This window comes from Sus scrofa, chromosome 14 (genome assembly GCF_054392235.1).
Source record: "Sus scrofa isolate SSC_HxYL_T2T_F1_AM1 chromosome 14, Sscrofa_HxYL_maternal_Yorkshire_Landrace_v2.0, whole genome shotgun sequence".
NCBI classification, from domain to species: domain Eukaryota; kingdom Metazoa; phylum Chordata; class Mammalia; order Artiodactyla; family Suidae; genus Sus; species Sus scrofa.
The window spans coordinates 65,909,639-65,932,057 of NC_139396.1; the positions used below are offsets into that span (position 1 = coordinate 65,909,639).

A 22,419-nucleotide genomic window follows, 5' to 3' on the forward strand; every position below is an offset into this window, starting at 1 on the left:
AGCTCAGCCCAAGAACCTGGCCGTGTGAGTTATTCTGTTTCTCTCAAGACCCTCATGAGGTACCCAATAGCCAGGCTGCCCTTGACAACGGGCTCTAGCTTTAATAAATGTGATGCTAGCACTATTTATTTTCCAAACATGGTTGAATTTTGACTCTTTGTGGAGATGCAGTTGGGGAAAAAATGACCAGGAAATATATACACGCAGACACACACATGCACATGCACATGTTTATACATACACAGAGAATAACAATAGCAGCCACCCTTCCCACAGGAAAAAAAAAATGGAAAAGATGAAGATAAAAGAAGCATTTTCATATCGCTTCAAGAGGAAGAAATAGCCCATAGGCACGCCTGCATGTGTGCATGCGTGCATGTTTGTGTGAATTGAAGGGGGAGAAATTGAGTGGAGAGGGAACAGTGTACTTGGCTTGGAAGATGAGGGGACTTCCTTGGCTCCTAACCCTTAACCCACCAAAAAGATGCTTCTTGACTTGCATTCCGCAAGCTGGGCAGGATAAACAGACTTTATTTTAATAATGTCTTAGGCAAGACAAGTGTTCCTCAGCTCTAGCAAAATGGGTGCTCCTGTCCTGGTATGGCATGTGGCATGCAGGATGAAATGTTCTTTTTGCTCTCTGGTGAAAGTGGAGCAGAGGAAGCAATTGCGTCTCTAATTGCTCAATGGCAGGCTTGGTTTACAGTGATATTAATGCCCTGGCCTCCAGTAGATCAGCATCATAAAAAGAGAGAAATAGCAGCCCATTAGGATGAAAATGAGGGATTCTAGGGAGCAGGTGGATGGGAGCTCCATGCTTAGGTCAGCTCTGCCAGTTGAATTTCACATGTGAAATATTGGGGATACTGAGGGGAATGCTTTAGATTTTGTCTAAAGCAAATGGCATTTGGAGCCTTTGGGTTTGAGATCTGACTCTGCCACTTCCAAACTCTTTGCTTGCCCCCACAACACTCAGTTTGTTCATCTGCAAATTGGAACAACACTGTCTTCCCTGGCCTAGGGTAACAATTATAATGAAGGATGTCTAACACCGTGCCTGGCACAATGCCATTGATGCTGACTGTCTCATGTTTGTAGAAGCAAGAAGGAATCAGACTCTCTAAGGCAGTTGATCTGGTAGAAAAAACAACCCATCCAATTGGGACCAATGGAAAGTTTGTGGAGTGCTCTGTAAGAAAGGCAGCCAGGTGCTGCTGGGGATTTGTCTGAAATGCAGCTCGAGCTGGTGCAAATGGCAAACCAGGCTGAATTCTCCAATAGTGAATTCACTCTTCTCATCAGCAACAGTGACCAGGAGATGCGGAGAAAAGCTCTTTGTTAATCTCTTAATAAGCACCTACCACTTTTTGTGTGTTTTACATGCATTGTCTCATGTAATATTTTTTCCTTATAATAATGCTGTTTTCCTCTCTGCTGGACATCTGTTGGTTTTTACCAGCCCAGCTTCAAATCCTTCTTTCTGTTAAAGATACATTGATTTTATTCCAGAAAAAAAGTCCCCATGTGCTTCTGGCAGGGCTGTTCTCTGCCTGTTATGGGAAAACAGGAGCCTGGCTATGACTTAGGCCTGATCAATCAATGTATCCCATTCCTCTGGTGCCAGTGATTGACAGAAATTATCATGCGATATGTACCAGAAGTAAGGCTCAATTGCAGGGTGTTAGTTGGAACTACTGGGAAAGGGATTGTCTTTCAGTAACAACTAATAAACTGGGAAGATATAGGTTTAGAGCTGCTGGCACCTTTTTTGTTACCATGAGGTCAAGTACTGCTTAATAATGAAACCAACACAAAGAAATCAGAGTGGAGATGAATCAGAATCCTGAGAGCACTCTTTAAGCACCTAGATCCAGCCATTCCTGGAGCTAGTTCCCTTGGACTCTACAGCTACATTAGCTAATACATTTCCTGTCTCTCAAGCTATTTGAATTGGTTTTCTGTCACTTGAATCTGAAAAGATCCTGATACATCCTGTTTTCATATTGACAGTCCATCTTCAGAGACACTTAGAGCGTATACCTGCCTGAGGCCACACAACTAGGTAGAGGAGCCAGCATCAACCCAAGTTTCCCTGAATCCTGACTCCATACTCTTCATCACTGGGTAATTCTGTTATTGACATTAGCTTAAAAGAAATGCTGTATTTTTAGTTAAATTGTTGTTGTCATTATTTTTTAAGATTTAGGGTGGGGTAGCAACTGGTCAGCTGGGAAAACATAACTGGCTATAGTTGCTCCATGATTATTATATCATATGACCCTCTTAGGCCCCTCTGGCTCTGGAGATGATGATTAGTAGTTGTGATCTTGTTAACATTTCAGTGAGATGATGAACCATGTCTTACGGTTCTTTCGAATAAGCCTCATCTATCTCTCCACCACCTCTAGGGCCATCTGGACACAGATTTTAAAGTATATTTTTCTTTGGTATTTTTCATATTGTTTAGTTTTTTAATGATTTACAGTTGTTCACAAGGAAAGCAGTAATGAGGGCTCCTTGTTACACTTTACCTAGCTTCCTCTAATGATAATATTATATATCATCATAATACAATTATCAAGACCAGGAAATTGACATTAGTGAAATACTATTAACTCAAATACTACCTAATTTTCATGTCACCAGTTTCATGTGACCTTTTTGGGGGGTAGGTATATAGTTCTGTGATATTCTATCACATGTACAGATTTGAGTAATTGTCACCACATGAACAAAATACAGAACTGATACATCTCCAAAAATAAAATCCCTCAAGCAACCCCCAAATGGTTCATCCCCTTCCCCACTCTTTTTTTTTCTCCCCTTAGGGCCGCACCTGAGGCATGTGGAGGTTCCCTGGCTAGGGGTCAAATTGAAGCTGTAATGGCCAGCCTATGCCATAGCCACAGAAACACTAGATCCAAGCCACATCTGTGACCTACACCACAGCTCATGGCAATGCTGGATCCATAACCCAGTGAGTGAGGCCAGGGATCAAACCTGTATCCTCATGGATGCTAGTCAGATTCATTTCCACTGAGCCACAACAGGACGAACTCCTCCTCCCCACTCTTAATGCCTGGCAATCCCTGATCTGCTCTTTGGAGCTAAAACTATGTCTCTCTGAGAATATTCACATATAACATTCTCTTCTTTATCTTTGAACATTCCCATTGTTGAGATGAATCTTATAGCACATGAATTTTCAAGAGTGGCTTCTTTCCATTCAGCACAATGCCCTTGAGATTCAGCCAAGGTGTTACATGTATCAATAGTTTGCTCCTTTTCATTGCTGAGTAGTATTTATTTGAATTGATATACCACAGTTGTTTAACCTTTCACCCTTTGAAGGCCAAGTTATTTCCTGTTTGGGTCTATTAAGAATAAAGCTGCTCCAAACATCCATGTACAGGTTTTTATGTGAAGATAAGTTTTCATTTCTCTACAATAAATACTTAGGAGTAGAACTGCTGGGTTATATGCCAAGTGTATTTTAATTTTCTAAGAAACCATCAAACCTGACCCCCCCGAGGTGTGGATTAAGGGCATAGGGCCTTCTTCTTACTCATGTTCTCCTGATGAGAAACACCACATTTGTCCCTGAATCACAGAAAACAAACACTCTCCGTCTTTAGTAACTGTGATTAGGAGCAAATAAGAAATGAGATTCAAAACTTGCATTCAAAAACAACTTTATTTGGTATGATTATAAACACCATGCTTGGTCATAGCAGAAGTACAGATAGACCTTGGAGATATTATGGATTCAGTTCTAGATCACCATGATAAAGCAACCATCACAATAATGGAAGTCACACAAAATTGCTGGTTTCCCAGTGCATGTAAAGGTTATGTTTACACTACATTGTAGTCTATTGAGTGTGCAACTGCATTATGGTTTACGAAATGTACATACCATTTAAAATAATACTGTTGGAAAAAGGGTGTTGATAGACTTGCTCAAAGCAGGGTTGCTAAACACTTTCAGTTGATAAAAATGCAGTATCCATCGAGCATGATAAAACAAGGTACACCTATATTTGGAAAATTTAGCAAGGGCTGAAGAAGAACTAAAAATCTCCCACAAACTCATGCCTCAGGTGAAGCCACCATTGGGATTTCAGTGTTGGAATCTCAAGGTTCATTCTCACTGCCTTCTTTAAACAACAAGCTTCCATCCATCCTTGGCCAGTGGGGTGGGTGCCAGGTTTTCTCTTTCCTTTAATAGGAAGGGAACTGAAACAAAACAATAAAAAAAAAAAAATTGGAGGGGAAAATACGCCCCAGGCCTTGGCTGCTTCTCTCTTATCAGCCTGCACTTCACCGAGCAGGAGTTTCCTCTTACAGCCCTCAAGAATAGACACGTTTCTTGTCTATTCCTGTCACGCTCCTCCAGGCTGCACAGCCCGTTCTTATCAGCAGAAGCACCTGGTGCATTGTGGGAGAACTGGCTGGGTGGGAGCCCTTCCCCAGAGGTGCCCCCACTGGGCCCTAGGCCAGCTGCCCTGCTGACCCAGAGTTGATTTTTTGCTTCTCTTTGCAACCTTCCCCTTTGCACCTTCCCTCACTTAAAGGAGGCTCTGGGCTGAATAGAAATGCCAGTGTACTAAGCCTCAGACAGATACCCTCTGAGATTGTCCCTGAATTTCTCCAGAAGGCCCTGGGCTGGAAGGCCTTTGTAAGGGAGCTGAGGTCATGGCTGAGGTCATTGGTGGGCTCTAGGAGTCTGAGAACACACCTGTGGAGTCTCAGGCCTTGCAGTAGAGACTTGAGATCTGGGAGAACCTGAAAATGGCATTATCCCCTCAGAAGCCCCGGCATCCTGATGATGAAGATTTTTATTATATACATTTTATTATAGATATATTTCCCATAGTTGGGGAAGTTGATTGAAGTCCATGGTGACAATTCTAATCTGCTAGTGTTTCTTCATTTTCAGAAGTTCAGGTCCAGTCACTGTCACATTTAATCTTCGAAATGACCCTTACTATGGTTGCAATTATGTTTTCAGCTTTATAAATGAGAAAGAGGAGGCAGGCACAGAGAGGTGAAAGAACAGACTCAAGGTCACACAGCCCAAAAGTGGCAGAGTTAGGGTTCTGACTTGGAAGTGCCTGCCTGACTTCTGCTCTTTCCAGCACCCCTGAGCGTCAGTTTCCTCATCTGCACAGAAGGCAAATTAACCTAGATCCTATCTGTGGCTTCTTCTCCTTTGAACTTTTGATGCCCATGTTTCAAGATTGAATATTTACAAAATCCGGCTCAGTATGGGGACTTGACTCTTGGAACTAAAAACCTGAACAGAGTCAAGTGTCAATTTGCCAAAATGGGAGAGATTGGCCCAGATCCATTCCCTCAGATGCTGCTGGGTGGTGGGGAATTATGGCGCCTGCTGGAAAGCTCAGGCAATCAAAAGGGAGAGAAGAGAAATGCCAGAGTAGTGCATTTACAATCAATTCATTGCTTTTGGGCAGGGGGAGGGGAATTACAATTAATATTTTAAAAATGCAAGGAGAATGGAAACTTATAAACAAAAGTCAGCAGAGAGCCTACTGCCTAGGAAGACCACTCAACGTTTGGCTGAAATGGCTCTCAACATCTCTCATGAAGAATAGTTTGCAAATGTGGCATCACCTTTGTCTCTGGCCATGGCATGACCTAGCCCCAGCAAGCTGGATTCTTTGTGCATGTCAGTAAATGACTATGCATATATTCATGGTTTCAGCATATTCCAGTATTTGAATACATCACAGTTTGTTGAACCAGTGCCCTGTTGACGGATCTTTAAGTGGTTTCCAAATGTTTGCTATTGTGAGCAACCCAAAGCTGAAATGATGTCTAGATGAAAGATATTAATAAGTATAGATGATATAGAGATAGATGCAGATACAAATGCAGGTGTAGGTGTAGAAAACTGGTATTGATAACCATTGGTACATATTGATATCAATATGAGTTTTAACTAGTGGTATCAGAGTTGATTTTATAATGAGGACTTTGCTTTTTTGAGGGGCAAATAGCTATCAAGCTGGTCAATATTGAGGTGGAAGGTAGAAAGGGTCTCTCTTCTTCTCTTATGGCCACACGGGGCAAAGGGCAGACACACAGTAGGTTCTCAGTAATCATCCCTTTCCCCTTCTCTCTTCTGCCAGCCTCACTTCAGAGACAACAAAGAGGCAGCACTCATTGAATAATTCATTCAGAAATCCAAACAGGGACTTCACACCTCCTATGCGCCAGATTCTATGCTAGGCGTTTGGGATGCAGCCATGGAAAAGGCAGGGACCTCACTTTCCAGGGCCCCAGGCCAGGGAGAGATGCCCAGATGAAGCGCGCAGGGGGATTTAACCACAGTGTGAAGAGTTCACTCGAGGAGGCAAGGACAAGATCAAGAGTGACGGACACAGTTCTGAGTTGGTTTGGGGGCATGAGCAGGCATGGTCAGGAAACAATTTCTGGCATTAGAGGAGACACCAAAACTGGGCTTGGGAGTTAGTGGTGGGAGTTTGTAGGTGGGACGTGCATGTCAGTGGGATAGAAGAGAGTAGAAAAGGCAGTGAACCAAGCAACGATACAGTGACTGGTTCATGGTGGTTTTCTTGCCAATGGCAGGTGAATGGAGCTGCTTTGGTTTGACTCATTACATTAAGTGACAGGTGGGGATAAGGAGCCTACAGACCTGGGACAAGAACAGGTGAGGATACAGCATCCTGTGTGGGTATGGGTCATATGCGGACAGTTCTTATCATTTTCCAGAAGGAGGAGAAAATCGTATCTTTGACACGACCCCCTCCTGATTTTGCAGTGTTGGCAAGGGAGCTAATCTAAAAACCAAATGGAATATCCATAACCATAAAAACAAACCCCAAACCCAGCAACTCCACAAAATGCTTTGTAGACTAGACAGAAGGCATCCTGGTGACAAAATTCTACCCCGGTTGACCAGCTTGTCACTTGACACCTCACCAAGGATAGATGACCTCCTGAGATACCCTCCAAAGACAAGCTTCAGAAGAGATAAGCCCCTTCCATGTAGCTGGGTTTATTTACAAAGCAAGGTTTCCTTGCCTGTGTTCAACTCGACGGGTGGAGAAAATAATTAGAATTGATTTCTCTGCACCTACCAAGGAAGAGAATAGGAGGCGACTTGCATCTCTATATGTGGCAGAAGAGGGAGAAGAAAAGAAAGAAACTTCCTTCCAATCCGTGTCTAATGCCACGGGTAGTCTTCTCACTTTTTGGACTGTTTTAGTGGTGTCTTTTGATTACAACATTGGTTTGAAGAGACACTAATTGTACCCTGCTTACAATGCTTGTAATTATGCGTATTACATTTTGATTCATTTCCATATGTCAACACCACTACGAGATGGGAGGGGGGGGTGGCTGAGAACCGCTTTTATAATCGGTTATTGTCTATGAAGAAAAAAAAATCCACATAGAACATGAGTGAAGTGTTCTTTGTTGAAATTGGAAATAAGATTATACATAAAAGTCGTCCTCTGACACCCAGAAAATGGACAGTTTAAAATAAATTGCCACTGCTGATCAACAAGATTGCTAGCTCCCTTCTTCCCTTTTACACTAATGAGGGAAATACTTTTCAAGTCTCTAATAGCAATATGTTCAAGTGCGTCATTTCAATAGCTTTCCTCTTAATAAAAGATGACCCCAATATTCCCCCCTTCGCTGAAGACATTGTCCTACCCCCCAACATATTTATGATTCTAGGCTCCTCATAAAAAAGAAAAGAGGGAGAAAGAAAAGGAGGGAGATGGGGATGGGGGAGGTGGCAGGGTGGAGGAGAGAGTGACAATGTCTCCTTAGCTTGCAAAAACCAGTGACACAGTGACAAGCAGAATCGGAGCCCTTCCAGTTTGAAGGAAGATGACTCTGAACCAAAAAAAAAAAATAAATAAATATCCAAAACAAAACAACAGCTTCCCAGAGCCTGTGTGTGAAGTTGTTTCCTGGGCGCCAACTCCTCTCGGGCCTGACACGGAAAGACCTAGGCTTCTGACTGGCATGTCCACGCAGTGGCTGAAGCAAGTTATTGCCTGTGACTCTGGATCCTGAATGATGCTGAAGGTCAGCTCCAGGTGGCCAGTCTTGAAGATCTGGGTGTTCTGTGGCTTGAGTGCATGGGAGGGCTTGGGATAAGAGGCAGAGCCAGAGGGAGAAGGCAGGGGTCCAGGGCACCCTCCTCCTTTCACTACTTAAATGCTGGGTATATGTACTGAGTTGTCTCCCCACCTCTCAAAATTCCTGTTTGTTGAAGTTCTGACACCCATAACCTCAGAATGACTGTATTTGGAGATGGGGCCTTTAAAGCGGTGACTAGGTTAAAACAAGGCAGTTGGGGTGGGCCCTAATCCAGTTTGACTAGTGTCCTTTCAAGAAGAGGAAATTCAAGGGGTTCCCCTGGCTCAGCAGATTAAGGATCCAGCATTGACACTGCAATGGCTTGGATCACTGCTATGGTGCAAGTTCAGTCCCTGGCCCAGGAACTTCCACATGCTGCAGGTATGGCAAAAAAGAAAAAAAAAAAAAAAAAAGGAAATTCAAATACACAGAGAGACAACAGAGGTGCATGCAGAGGCAAGGCCATGTGCACACATCTGCAACCCAAGGAGAGAGGCCTCTGGAGAAACCAGGCCTGCTGGCAGCTTGATCTTGGCCTTCCGGACTCGAGGACTGTGAGAAAATACATTTCTGTTGTTTAAACCACACGGTCTGTGCTATTTTGTTACAGTAGCTCTGGCAGACTAATACAGTGGGTGACTGGAGGTGGGTAAATGAGAAGATAAAGCCCATCTTGTCCTGGTGCTTAGACTCACACTGGGTGCAGGGGCAATGCCTCTCAGAGCCCAAGGGTAGGAGTTTCTGGTTAGGGAAGTGGAATTTGTGTCACAACCAATAAACACACTGAAGGATAGTGATAACAGAATCATCATTCCTTGAGCCTTAAACCAGTGAGATACAATGACTTCCTGATGAATCTTTCCACCGGGCCTGTGAACTGGACTGCTGCGATCCCTACTGGAGAAGAGAAAAGCATAAGTGGCTGGTTAGGATTGGAACCCATTTCCACTTGTATCCCCCGCTTTGGGAAAATTCTCTTTATGCCAGTTCTCTTTTATGAAACATCTATATTAGTACCTGTTTTTGCTAACCAAAAGAAATTTGGAGAGGACTTTTGCTTTTGAAAAAAGGGGGAAAAGCAAATGCTGCGTTCAATATTTGTTTTTGCACTGAGATGTTATAGAAACATGGTGAGCCCCTAGTAGGGTGAGTGGTGCTGCCAAGTTCCTTCCCTGGGAACCTCACTCAGCATCTCAGCATCCAGCTGCTACAGCTTTGGACCTGGGTCTGTGAGCATCTGTGCCTCATCTCCATTTATCTTGTGCATCTGTGAGCAAGTTGTGTCCTAAGGTAATTGTCTCTTAACTTTGTGCCATCTCAGCTTACGGAAGGTTTCAGAGAAATGCTCTTATTTTTGGATAATGGAGGAATTTTTGTCTTAGATTTTTGTGGTTTGTGTCTCCTGATCCTGAGCAAACCATTCAGACCCATCGTTTGGGAAAATGCCAAGGGCATAAAGGAGTAGCCTGTCTTCCCAGCACCACTTCCCAGCCGTCATCCCTTCTCCGGCCTCTAAGGGTTTAGGTGACCTCCCTTCTAGGCCACCACAGTTCTGCCTGGGGTGGTGGTAAGGTTCCAGGCTCTGAACAGAGATTAATTTCTTCTTCAGCATATTCCTGAGAGTTTTCTGTTTTGCACAGCCTGGCTGTACAAGGGTCCTTGACATGCTTGTGCGCTCCTTGGGCACACTAACATGGCATTCTGTGATTCGGTCTTTTCACAGGATTCCACAGGGCTGTTGGTCTCCTGCTGTGTCACTATATAGGACAACCTTTGGGACAGTTTGTTCCCCAGGGGTCAGTTGGCCCTTTTGTGGGACCTGGCGATCTGAGTGTTCATGTTAACAGGATCCTGTCCCCGATAGAGGGCTGTGCTTTGAAATAAAGGAAGAGATGCCCCCGGTGGTGGCTCATATGCCATCAGAAAGAAACTGCAGTCTGGCCAAGCCCCAGCCTGAGAATTTGTTCTCAGCAGTGTTGGCACCCCTCCTGTAACGCCAGCCCATGGCTACCATCATGCATGCATAGTAACAGCTAACCTTTCTGTGGGGAAGTCCTGTGCTAAGATCTTAGGCTCATCAGAGCATGTCAACCCCACCCCCCACCAGCCAGCAGGGAGACGCAAGGACCCCTGTTCTTCAGAGGAAGAGACTGAGGTTCAGAGAGGCCCAGCAGTTGCTGAAGGCCACATAGGGAGCATTGTAGTGCAGAGCTGGGATTCAGACACAGGAGTCTCCATCTCCAAAGCCTGTGTGCCAAACCACAGGGCAGTACTGCTGCAGCTCCTGCTTTGCCTGCAACCCCCATGCACACCCCACTCAGGTAGGGGCCTCATGCTCTTTTGGTCTGGTTGGCCCTGACCTGTCTACCAGCTTCCCCCCTGACTTCAAGGCCATTTTGCAAGCACCTGTGCTCTCTCCTAGTGTCCATGCCCCAACTGAACCTGGCTTCTACTTTTGCTACCTCTGCCTCCGTGGTCATAATATGAAAGGGACACTCTTGGGTGACAAGGTCCTTTAGAGTTACGTCTGGCCAGAGACCTGCAGGAATTCAGGATCATCTGCTACTTGTTTATTTTATTTTATTTTTTGCCTTTGTCGCATGGCCATGTTTTCTCAGCTTGTGTCCCTTCATATTTTCCCTTCGTATTTTGTTTTGTATGTGGCTTTTATGCTCATGTTTGTTGGTGGGGTTCCGCCATATTTATCTGCCATCCAAGAAGGGCCTCAAGGATGCTATGAGCCCCACAAGTGCAGGGACCTGCCTATCCAGCTCACCCCTGCCTTCCTGAGGGCCTGGCGCATGGTCAGTGTTCAATAAAGGGTAACTAAGCTTCCATGATCATCATTCACTCACACCGAACACAAGTGGTTATGGGGCATCTGTTGCATGCCAGGCACCGGAGGAGATGCTGTGGATCTGACAGTGGCCAAAAGATAGAAATCCCTGCATTTGTGGACCTTACGTTGCAGTGGAAGAATGGTGATAAGAGAGGGAAAGAGGGAGGAGGAAGAGAAATCAGAGTATAATGGGGGTGGGGTCGGAGAGACGAAAGGAGGAGGGGGAGAAGGACAGGAGGATTTATGCTCAGAAATGTCTCAGGAGATCAAAAATAACAAAAATATCAATAGAGGTTTCCCTTTCCTTGAGCTCTTCCTCTCCTCTTCTATTACATTGTCTTTTTTTTTCTTTCTTTTTTTTTTTTTTTAAGATTTCTAACTCTGAGACCATCCAGTAGGTTAAATGATTTTTTAAAACAAGGGCTTTTTGGACTTGAAAAGGGAGGAGACCATGATCTGGTCCAACCTGATCATTTTATTGATGGAAACATTGAGACCCAGAGTGGGTGAGTGACTTGTCCAAGGTCACGGTGGGAGGGACAGAGCTGAGACTGAGGTTCTGGGCAGCCCCCCTCCCCACAAACACAGATCCTCAGGAAGGAGGTTCCCATAGAAGCATCTGCAGATGGGAGCCCAGCAGGGGTGCATGCTTCCAGGCAACTTAGACTCAGGCCACAGCATCCATGCCAGGCACAACTGGTGAGGTTTTTGCTTTCTGCCTGGGGCAGTCATCACTCCAAGGTCAAGCCTTGGCAGTGGAGCCCTGGAGCTGGATTCTGCTCCATGGTCAAACAATCCCGAGAGGTCTCAGGGGAATTGAGCCCCTGTTCACGGCAGTGACCGTGACAACCACCCTCAAATTGGCCCTCCCTTGTCCTGTCTTGCTGAACTGACATTAAATAAGTAGGTACTCTTTAAATAATATGTGTAGTATGCCAGATGGTGCTAGCAGCTAAGGATAAAATGAAGCTGGATTTGTGAGGTAGAGGGTGACGGGAACAGCTCTTTTGGAGAGGGTGAACAAGGAATGCCTCTGGTGAGAAAGCATTTTAACAGAGACCAGAGAGGAGGGAGGGAGGGAACCCCAAGGCTTTCTGGAGGAAGAGGGTTCCAGGCAGAAGGAAAAATGAGTGCAAACGCCCCGGTGTGGGAGGGTGCCTGGACCCTGAGGAAGAGAGCAATGCTCTAGGGTGGCCGGAGGGAAATGAGCAAGGGGGAGAGTGATGGGAGAGCTGAGGAAATCTAGCATTGGAGAGATGAATTGATTTCCCCAAGGTTACGCAGCAGTGCTAGGCTTGGAATCTTGATCTTTCAGAGTCACTCTACATCACACCAAGCAGGATCCTCAAAAATGTTGAACGGAAAAGAGAAGAAAAGAGGGAGAGAGAAGGGAAGGAGGAAGGCAGAAAGGAGAGGAGACATGGATGAACAAATAAAAGTATAGATGAATGGATGGGTATAAGGATGGATGTTGAATGGATGAATAGATAAGTGGAATTACGGCAAGAAATAAGGAAGAAAGAAAGGAAAGATGATGGCTGGATGGTAGGATGAAAAGGCAAGATGAATGGATGGGTGGATATATGGATGAAGAATGTATAAATGGATGGATGGATGGTTAGATGGCAGGAAAGAAGAAAGTGAGGAAAGAATAAAGGAAGGAAAGATGGTTGGCTGTATGGATGGATGAGTGGATGGAAGGATAAGTGGGAAGGATGGAAAGACATGAAGGAAAAAAGGAAAAAGGATGGATTGATATATAGCGGGAAGGAAGGAAGAAAGGAATTTTTAATGTGTTTAACCTCCATGCTCCCTGTGCTAAATCTGACCCACTGGAGTGCCAGGGGTTCCTGCCTGCACCCCGCCTTTCCTCTGCACCCACCCCCTTGCTGTTAAGCTTGCTGAGCCCTCGCCCCAGAAAGGTAATTCTACCCTCTAATTACAGCACTTGTAAAAGTAAGAGAGGGGCTCATTCTTCAGAAATAAATCAATACAAGTTAAAAGGCCATCCTGTTTGTTTCTGTAACAATGCTCTTTAGAAAATTGGGTGCTGTTCCATTTGCTGACGGGTACCCCATCCGTCATCGGCAGCCGGAGTCACATCACATTATGTTGCCAAACATAATATAGCATGATCGGGATGATGCATCAAATTGGAGATTGGCAGGGAAATGAATTTTAGCGGAGAGATCTCACTTGAGAAAATACATAAAGCCAAGGAAGAGCGAAAGCTTAGAGGGAGTTTTCATAATCAGACATGGGATTAAGAAAGCTCAATAGTGCAGGAATCCCCAAACCAGGAAAATTATACCAATAACAAGATATAATCAAAAAACAAGAAACATATTAATAACTAGAAGAGAAAGGAGGACAGAACTGTCAGAAGTGTTCCTTCCACTGAGACACACAACCACCACAGGAGACGAGTTTTATTATTTCCATTTTATCATAAGGAAACTGAGGCTCAGAGAGGTTAGGTGAGTCTTCCAAAGTCACAAAGCCATTAAGCAGCAGAGCCAAGATTCAAAGTCAGATCTGCCAAAGCTGGAACCAGAAGCATCAAAGCATTTGGATGAACTGGCAGCATATGGAGGTTCCCAGGCTAGGGTCGAATTGGAGCTGTAACTGCTGGCCTACACCACAGCAATATGGGATCCAAGCTGCATCTGTGACCTACACCACAGCTTATGCCACCATCAGATCCTCGACCCACTGAGTGAGGCCAGGGATCAAATCCCAATCCTCATGGATCCTAGTCGGGTTCGTTAACCACTGAGCCATGATGGGAACTCCTGGGCCAGTTTCTTAACTAGATGTAAACAATACAGTTGATTTTCTGAAAGGTCTAGAAACTTAGTATCAGACTGCACAAATCTCACACTCTTGCCAAGGGGGGATGGCTGGTCTGAACATGGCTTCCAGCCTTATGGGCCTTTGGGTCTATAAGTAAGTGGCATGTGGGTAATGATGTTTCCAGGGAGGGTAACTGCCCTCATTCTGGGAAGCCTGAAGCTCTGCCCATGACTGTTAGCACTGAGTAGGAGTTTGACTCTGCCCCAAGGGAAGGGTTCATGGTTACAAGCCCATCCCAGATTTATGGCACTAGCTGGGTCCCCAGCCCTTCTCAGGTCTGGGGCTTGGAGGAAGATAGAGGTGGCTGTCAGTCAGAGGGCTTGGGCTCACTCTGCTTTGTCCAGGCCCTTTCTCTGTCATGTCTGAGCAGCTCCTATCTTAAAGTCACACGGCCCCCTTTTTCTGGCAGATCCAAGCCAGTGAGATGGACAGGTGAGTTTTAGTGACTTTAGCATAACTTGAGCACCTACTCTGCCTTGGGAAATTAAGCTTAGTTCCTGCCCCGGAGGTGTACTGGGGAGAATATGGGTAAACAGACAAATATAGTGTGCTTCTATTTATTTGTGAGTGCTCTAGTACCTCAAGTGTAGAATTTAGTGCCAGAATCAGAGTAGGGTTCAATAATTGGGAACTCAGATTGCTGTTTCTATGTGGAATGTTCAACCACAGCAACACAAAGAGAGAATAACTAATTGAGCTAGGAAGAAGCAATGAGGTTCACACTGGTTTTGGAGGCAAGTGTAGGACTTTGGTTGTAGACAGACCTGTTAGAGATAAAGATAGTCCAGGAAAAGAGGTTCATGAGCAGAAAGGCAGGAAAAGTGGCATGTTTGGGAAATAATGTAATTTAGGAAGGGGGTGTTCCCTAGTTTGTCAAGTGGAAGGGAAGAAAGAATGAGAGATATATTATAAAACTCTCTTAGGTTGCATACCATGCCAGTACCTGTAGGGGGCACAGAGTCCAGATGTCATGTGCCCAAAACTGCATTTTTCCAAATCTGAAACTAATTAAACACATAGGACTTTAATGATCATACACACACCCGAAACCTCCATTCCTTCAGATATAGGAGAAGTCTCTTTATTTCAGCAGGCATGAATATCACCTAGGGAACTTCTGGGAAAAAACAAAACAAAACAAAACAGATTCCTGGGCTCTACCCCCAGAGGTTCTGATCCTCATGGCCCTTGGACCACACCTGGAGAACCATCACTCCCTGTAGACCCTGAGCAAGGGGCCCGCAGAGGCAGAATCCTTTATGCTGCAGCAGCCACACCAGGGATTCGAAGGCACTAATAGACATTCCCCAAAGGAGGCATGGTCGTTTCAAGTTGGGAAGATGGGAGGCAGGGCGGGGGCTCGAGATTTCACAGCAAGTACTTTATGAAATCACAACGGCATACTTTGCTGTAGAACCACAGCAGCACCTTATTAAAAAAAGATCAGTGGGGCCCTTGGAATTGATCATAAACTATTTCTGTCAATGTCACACACAACTGTGTTTGGGAAAGTTTGCAGGCACATCTGCTAAATTGAAAGGCTTTGGGGTTTGAAAACAAACAAATAATAAATAAATGAATACATAATAAAATGAAGAGGGAGAAAAATCACACTTTGGGTTTGGAGATAAGAAATCATAAGAGAAAGGAAAACGGTTCTTTGTGCCCACCTGATACCGAGTTCATAAATGACGAGTGAATGAATGATGGATGGATTATACATTTCAAGGACAGTCTGAAGACAGCTGTGCCTAGAGCAGGACTTAGAAAGGACTGCACTTCCAGTTCCTAGAATTAGTTTTAGTAGTGTGATAGTTTCTTTGTTAAAGTGAGTTGCAAGTTTGGACAGCAGTTAAGATGGCAGCTACTTCCATCAGTCTCCCTGGGTTCATCGCCTCACTCATCCCCCTCAGCTGTAGAATATTGAATTATTGGTGTCAATTCTCCACTCTCCTACAGTGATATGTTCACACTTTTCCCAGGGCTTCATAGTGGGGAAGGGTACTTCTCCAAATAGATTGACCATATGATTTGCTTCAACTCCTGGAATATTAGCACACATGACACATGTCTTTTGCCATGAGTAGTTGCTGATCCAAGGAGGATGAGAGGCATGTGGAGCAGACTCAGAGCTAAGCCCAGTCAAGAACAGCCCGTATGACCCCAACCACCCCTTAGAGGCACCAGTGAGAAATCAACACTTGTTGCTTGCCACTGAGGTGTCTTTGGTTTTTTGTTATGCAGCTTTATTGTGGCCATAGCTGACTCATACACCAGCCCTTGGACCTTGGGCAAGTTATTTAAGCTTCCTATGCACTCAGTTTCCTCATTGGTAAAACAGGGAAGATTATGATATCTACTATAATTAATCTTCCAGAGTTGTTGTGAGAATTGTATGTAGCAACACAAATACAGAATTTAGAATAGTGCCTGGCATATGATAAGTGTTCAGTAACTTTGGATAAGTTAATATCATCATCATCATTATTACCACCATCAGAATCCTGTGTGAAACCATGAAAATTGCTGCTTATATTGAAAGAAGTATTTGAGGATAGATTCTAGTCATGATGGAATTTTATTTTTTTATTTTTTGCCCATTTTTTGGTTGGGGGGGCACACCTGCGGCATATGGAAGTTCCTAGGCTAGGGGTAGAATTGGAAGTATAGCTAACAGCCTATGCCACAGCCACAGCAACTTGGGATCCAAGCCACGTCTGCGACCTACACCACAGCTCACAGCAATGCCAGATCCCCAACCCACTGAGGGAGGCCAGAGATCGAACCCACATCCTCATGGATCCTAGTCGGGTTTGTTAACTACTGAGCAAAGAAGGGAACTCCTCATGATGGAATTTTAATAATATACCAGTTGAAGGATATGTATTTTCCTTGTGTTTGCAAAGAGTAATTGCATTTACTGAGCCTTCCCTTGTGCCCAGCCCTGAACTAAAGACTATATAAGTGATTATTTTGTTGAATCTTCAAAACTGGTCTGTGATGTAAGCCCTACTGTTAACCCCTGTTTATGAAGAGACTGATGTCTAGAGAGCTAATTCACCTAGGTGGGAGGTGATGGAGCTGGGATTGAATCTGATGGAAATTCCAGACTCCACATCTGTAAGCTCTGCACTCCACAGCTAAAGACTTCCACAGACTTTACAGACTAGGAAACTAAAACTCAGAGAGGGGTGTCTTTCTTGAGCTCACACAGTGGGTAAATAACAGACCCATCTTCCTTTGGATATGATCAGCTCTGTGAGATGAGAGGAAATCTCAGGGGTTGACTTGGAGCTAGAGGTAGAGTCTCTATTTTCCAGGCTGATTTCTGGGGGCCAGAGGATATATTCTTGAGGTTGGATATAAAAAGAACCTCCCCTGGTATCAGAGAGATGGTGCTGTGCTGGGCCAGTGTGTGCTGAGGCTAACTGAGCCTACGGTCCTGGACCCACTGCTGGAAAATGTGCAAACGCAGAACTATTTCCTCTGCAGAGCTGGGTAGTGTGCAGAGCTGGATGGCTGTGGAGTCCTGCGGGGCTTGTCAGCCATGACTCACCCCCTCCGCAAAGCTGGTCGTTTCTGGTGGGGTTCCAGGAGTACACTGGTTGAATGAATTTGGCGTTTCTGCCTCACAAAGGTACCAATGGACTTGCAGCCAGGACATCTCCCTGCTCCTTGACTATGTCTTCTCTCCAATTGAATTCTAGCAAACAGACAAGGCAGGGTCCTGGAAGAAATGATGAGAGAGCAAAGAGAAAAGAACATTGATAGAGTGCCTACTGCATGCCAAGCCCTGACTGACTAATTCAGAGGTGTTATAGATTTTTTTTTTTTTCGGCTGTGTCCAGGGCATGCACAAATTCCCAAGCCAGAGTTGAACCCACTCCACAGCAGTGACAACTGCCAGGTCCTTAACCTGCTAAGCCACCAGTATAGCATAGACTCTTGATCCCAGCATCATAGAGGTGTCCTTGGAGCTGTTAGAAATGCAGCATTTCAGGTCCTGTCCAAGACCTGTTGAATCAGAATCTTCATTTTAAGAAGCCCCTTGGTGACTTGGATGCCCATCAGCCCTGTTAAAAATCCTCATTGCCTCCCTTGTAATATAAGCAAGCTGAACCCCATTTTAAGAGGGAAATCAAGCTTTGAGCTATGAGAATTTCCAGGGGTTTCCCAGGAAGAACAAAGCTGCCCTGCTATCTGGGCTTGGCTCTGTCTGACCCCAGAACCTGTGACCTTTTGGTCACCTTACAAGCGAAATGGCTCAGAGTTCTATGGTTTCAGGAACATAATTAAGAGGACAGTGTAGTGGACACAGCTTGGTTCATATCAGCTGTATAAGCCTCAGCTCTGCCCATGACTTGCTAAGAAGTCTCTCTAGGACTCAGTTTCTCCATCCATCAAATGGGAATGGGGAGGCGTCAATCTTGGCTGGGAAATTCTGATTCTAGGATTTCAAGAGATGGGGCCAGGGCCCTCTCCCATCTCAACATGGGGTTGAACTGCATCCACCCTCTAACCTCAAGGAGCGTCCCAGAAGCCACTCCCACAGCCTACAGAGATCCCAGCCTCTCATCATCCCCCAGTCAGACAGAACTGCCCAGCCGCCTCAAACACTACACAAAATCGCAGGCAACAGGGCAGAAAACCCAATTATTCTCAGCTGTTACACTGCTTAATTTAATATTTCCAACGGGTTCCTTGAGCTGCTTCTCAAGAATGAAATGCATATTTGGGCTCTGTCACAAAACATTACATTTTGTCAAGGCAATCCATTTTGTTGCGGTAATTTGTACAAGCACTCCAGCCCCCGCGGTCTGGGGGTTTTACCATGTATTATGGGCGGAAGGGCCAGAAAATGGGGCTCTAGGTAGTGTCGGATGGAGAGAGTACACTGATAGACCCTGAGGTGGCATCTGTCCTTCTGAAGCTCCAAACAAAGAGTTTGGGGAGGATCAGTAGACCTGGTACCTCCTTTGCTACTGGTATGGATTCGGGAAGCAGGACTTGGGGTTTGGGTGGGGGCTTACTGGTAAAGGAAAATTCTGTTTTTAAACTTTTAAGAAAAAATTATACAAAGCACCATTTCTAGTCATTGAAGGAAAATGTTTCAATTAAGATAGTAATAAAAAAAAGAAGAAATCGCCTACAAATTCCCCACTTAAGAGATAAAGATGAGTTTTGCCAGCATCTTGCTATATAAATATCCTCTTAAAATGGTTGAGAAACACGTCACATAACCAAGTGGGATCCTGTTCCACACACTAATGGTAATTTAATTTTTGAAATAACTTGAGACTCACAAGGTGTGGTGAGAACCTTCTGGAGAGTTCCTGTGTGCCCTGCGCCCAGTATTTCCACAACCACAGTACATCACGATCACAACCATGAAATTGTCATTCTGCCAACTAGTTTGTTATCGGCTTTCTCTGCTTAATACTTTCCCATTAGGTTAAATCTTGGTCCTGCTCTTTTCTATCTTTGGGACGGAGGTCACAAGACTTTAGTTTCCAACCTCTAAAGCGGATTGATACATGAAGCACTTGCCTCATGGTGGGCTGGTTGTGAAAATTCAGTAATATAAGACACACATTCTGACCCACATGGAACACTTAGAAGATAACATTTACCGTCTGTGTCCTTACAATGTCATCTTTGTCTTGTCCTTTTGCATCCCAGAGATCTGGGGAGGTGCCTGAGGAGTGCTGGGTGCTAAGAGTGGGAAAGGACTGAGAGGGCAGGAGCCCTGTTTCTCTAGGTTCCAGCAACCATGGTTATTGTTTTTTTTGTTGTTGTTGTTTTTTGTTTTTGTTTTGTTTTAAATCTACTCTGTGTATTTGAATTTCATACACAAAATTTGGTTTTAAGAAAAGGAAGGATTCTGTTTTTTGTTTGTTTGTTTTTTGCTTTTTAGGGCCAGCACTAGTGGCATATGGATGTTCCCAGGCTAGGGGTCTAATCGGAGCTATAGCTGCTGGCTTACGCCACAGCCACAGCAACATCAGATCTGAGCCATGTGTGTGACCTACACCACAGCTCAGGGCAACACCGGATCCTTAACCCACTGAGTAAGCCCGAAACTTCATGGTTCCTAGTCGGATTCTTTTCTGCTGTGCCAAAGCGGGAACTCCTGGGAGTTTTTTGAAAAGGAGGGATTCCAAAGGTTTTTCTGATCTTGGATGGCTGCTCAGGATTCTATTGCATGGAAGCCCTGTTCTTCTTAGTTGATCCCCTTTTGTTGAATACTTAGGTTGTTTCTGTTTTGTTGCTAATACAAACCAGTCTAAAGTGAACATGTTTGTGCATTTATTCTTATGTACTTATCTAAATAGTTCCTTAAATTCTTATAAGGGGGATATTAAGCAAATCCGGGAGACCTGATTAGGAAACAAGGAGCTGCTTCTCTTCCATGAAGCCCAGCACTGGGAACCCCTCTTGCACAACCTCAGACAAGTCTATTGACATGCTTGGCGCTTAACCTCACTTATTGTACTGAATCTTCTCATAGCTAGGTATAGTGGGAATTTCTCTCCCCATTTTGCTGATGAGGAAACTGAGGTTCTCCGAGGAGAAGCACCTGTTCGCAACCCACAAAGTCTCAGACTCACCCCGCCCACCAGACTCAATTTAGAAGCCAGTTTCTAAGTTGGCTTTGAACTACCACACCCTATCTCTTGGTCTCAATTTCCTCAAGTATAAAATGGGAAATATATATACTAGATGATAAATTCTAGGGATATTTGAATGTACATGAAATCCAAGCTTTTCTTTACTAAAGGACTTCTCATAGCCTTTATTATAAGAATGCATATTATGAAGAGGATTTGCTGGGCTCCTGGACATTTATCACCAGGGAGTCTTTTTTATTTTTTTTTTTAATCAAAAATCGTCTTGTGGAGCTGTGACTTCATGGAATTAATTTAAGGGACACTTCAGCCAGGCACCTATCCCCATGCATAACTATCCCAACATTTATTGAACTCTCAGGCTGTTCCAGGCATTGTGCTGAGCACTGTATACATGTAGCGTTTTGTTTAATCCTCTGATCATCTCTGAATGAGTGAGTGGCTGTACTTTTGGGAGAATGGAAGAGTGAGTGAGTGAGAGATGTGGGTATCTTCAGGGTTCCAGCAGGGAACAGATGGCTCATTCACAGGGTCTGTGATGGTGGAGAGGAGGTAAAAATAGCAACAGAGGGTAAGGAGGCACCTCAGAGCTTGCAAGGGTAGGAGCCATTACCATCCCTAGGCCAAAGGCAGCAAGACTAGGGGTTGTTGCTGCTGGAATCCGAATGGGAAAAGTGGCTATTAGAGAGGGCTGCTGTGAGTGGCCTTTGGTTTCCTTTCTCCTCCTCCCTCCCAGCTCTTGCACAGCTTCCCATTGGCTGGACCTACCTGGGAGCAGGAGGGGCTGGAGTTCCTCCTTGCAGCTCAGCTTCCTGGGCACAGAGCAGGGCAGAGACGGGTGGGGTGGGTACGAAGGAGAAAATGAGAGACATCTCCTGCTTTGGAGTGAGCTACTGAAAGACTGTTGGAGGAAAGCAGCTGTCTCCCTGGGATCCAGCCCCCCCACCTCTCCAAAAGCCATACCGCCCTCCCTACTCCAAGCACCACCCAAGACCTAGGCTGGGGGTCAAACCCTCCTTAGCTTCCCTCATTATCCCATCAGTTTGGGGCTGTCATTAGCCCCCAGCACTGAACAAAGGGCCCTCGCCCAGGCGGCCATATCCAAGGGGCTAATTAATTGGATTAATGGTAGAGCAGCCCACACTGGGTCTGGCTCGGATAATTTCAATGAACGCTGAACACCAATCCCCAAAGTCATTGGAATATGGATGAGGCAAATTGAGTTAAAATTGAGGAGATTGCTGCATTCATTAGCCCGCCCACCCTCTGAAGTCGCTGGTTAATATGCAAACTATTAATATGCAAATCAGTGCAAATGAAAAAAAAAAAGAAGTGTGATTCGCTCCCCCCCCCCAACACACACACTTTTTTTTTTTATTTGAAACTCGGCTACACTTGGGCAGCTGCTTCCTGTGAAAGGGAGAGGCAAGGCATGTGAGTGTAGGTCTCTGAGGCAGAAGAGACTGGGAGCTTTCATGTCAGAAATTAATTAAAAGCAGCAGCAGGGACACAGCACACCTTTATCAGCCCGCAAACACGCGTTGGAGTAAGTGGGGCAAAGCAGGGGAACTGAATTCCCTGGGGAGGATTCACTTTTCACCTAAGAGTAGGTCCCTGGCAGCCTTGGACGGGGGTGTTTGGGTTGGGCTGTTACAAATTTTTATTTATGTGTGTGCACCTGTGTTTTATTTCAACATATTTTTATATATTTATTTCAACATATATATTCAAAATTATATTTAGACATTTACTCTATAGGTAGGTAATACATGTTCAGCAAAGCTGAGTTATGTAGGGTTAGAACCAAATCAGAACCAGAGGTTAAGTAGAATGAAAAAGTTGCTTAAAACAAAGCATTATTTTTTGAGTACTGTGTTCATGTAGTTAATATTTTCACCTTCAATTAGTTGGTTATTCAGTCTGGGATCCAGGCACACAGATCAGAATTACAAAAGTTAA

The 22,419-nt window shown here is 44.7% G+C and overlaps 1 protein-coding gene across 2 annotated transcripts in view; it reads left to right on the forward strand.

Annotated features, from left to right (window-relative positions):
• The window catches only part of LOC146396625 (uncharacterized), a 506,518-nt gene that overhangs the window by 264,661 nt on the left and 219,438 nt on the right, over positions 1–22,419 (forward strand). The window contains exon 6 of one of the 2 annotated variants that reach the window (XR_014827715.1): positions 2,011–2,124. The gene's annotated coding sequence lies outside the window, so the exon portion shown is untranslated. Of the gene's footprint in view, positions 1–2,010; positions 3,406–22,419 lie in introns of those variants that run through there. The other variant, XR_014827717.1, reaches the window with a different exon arrangement.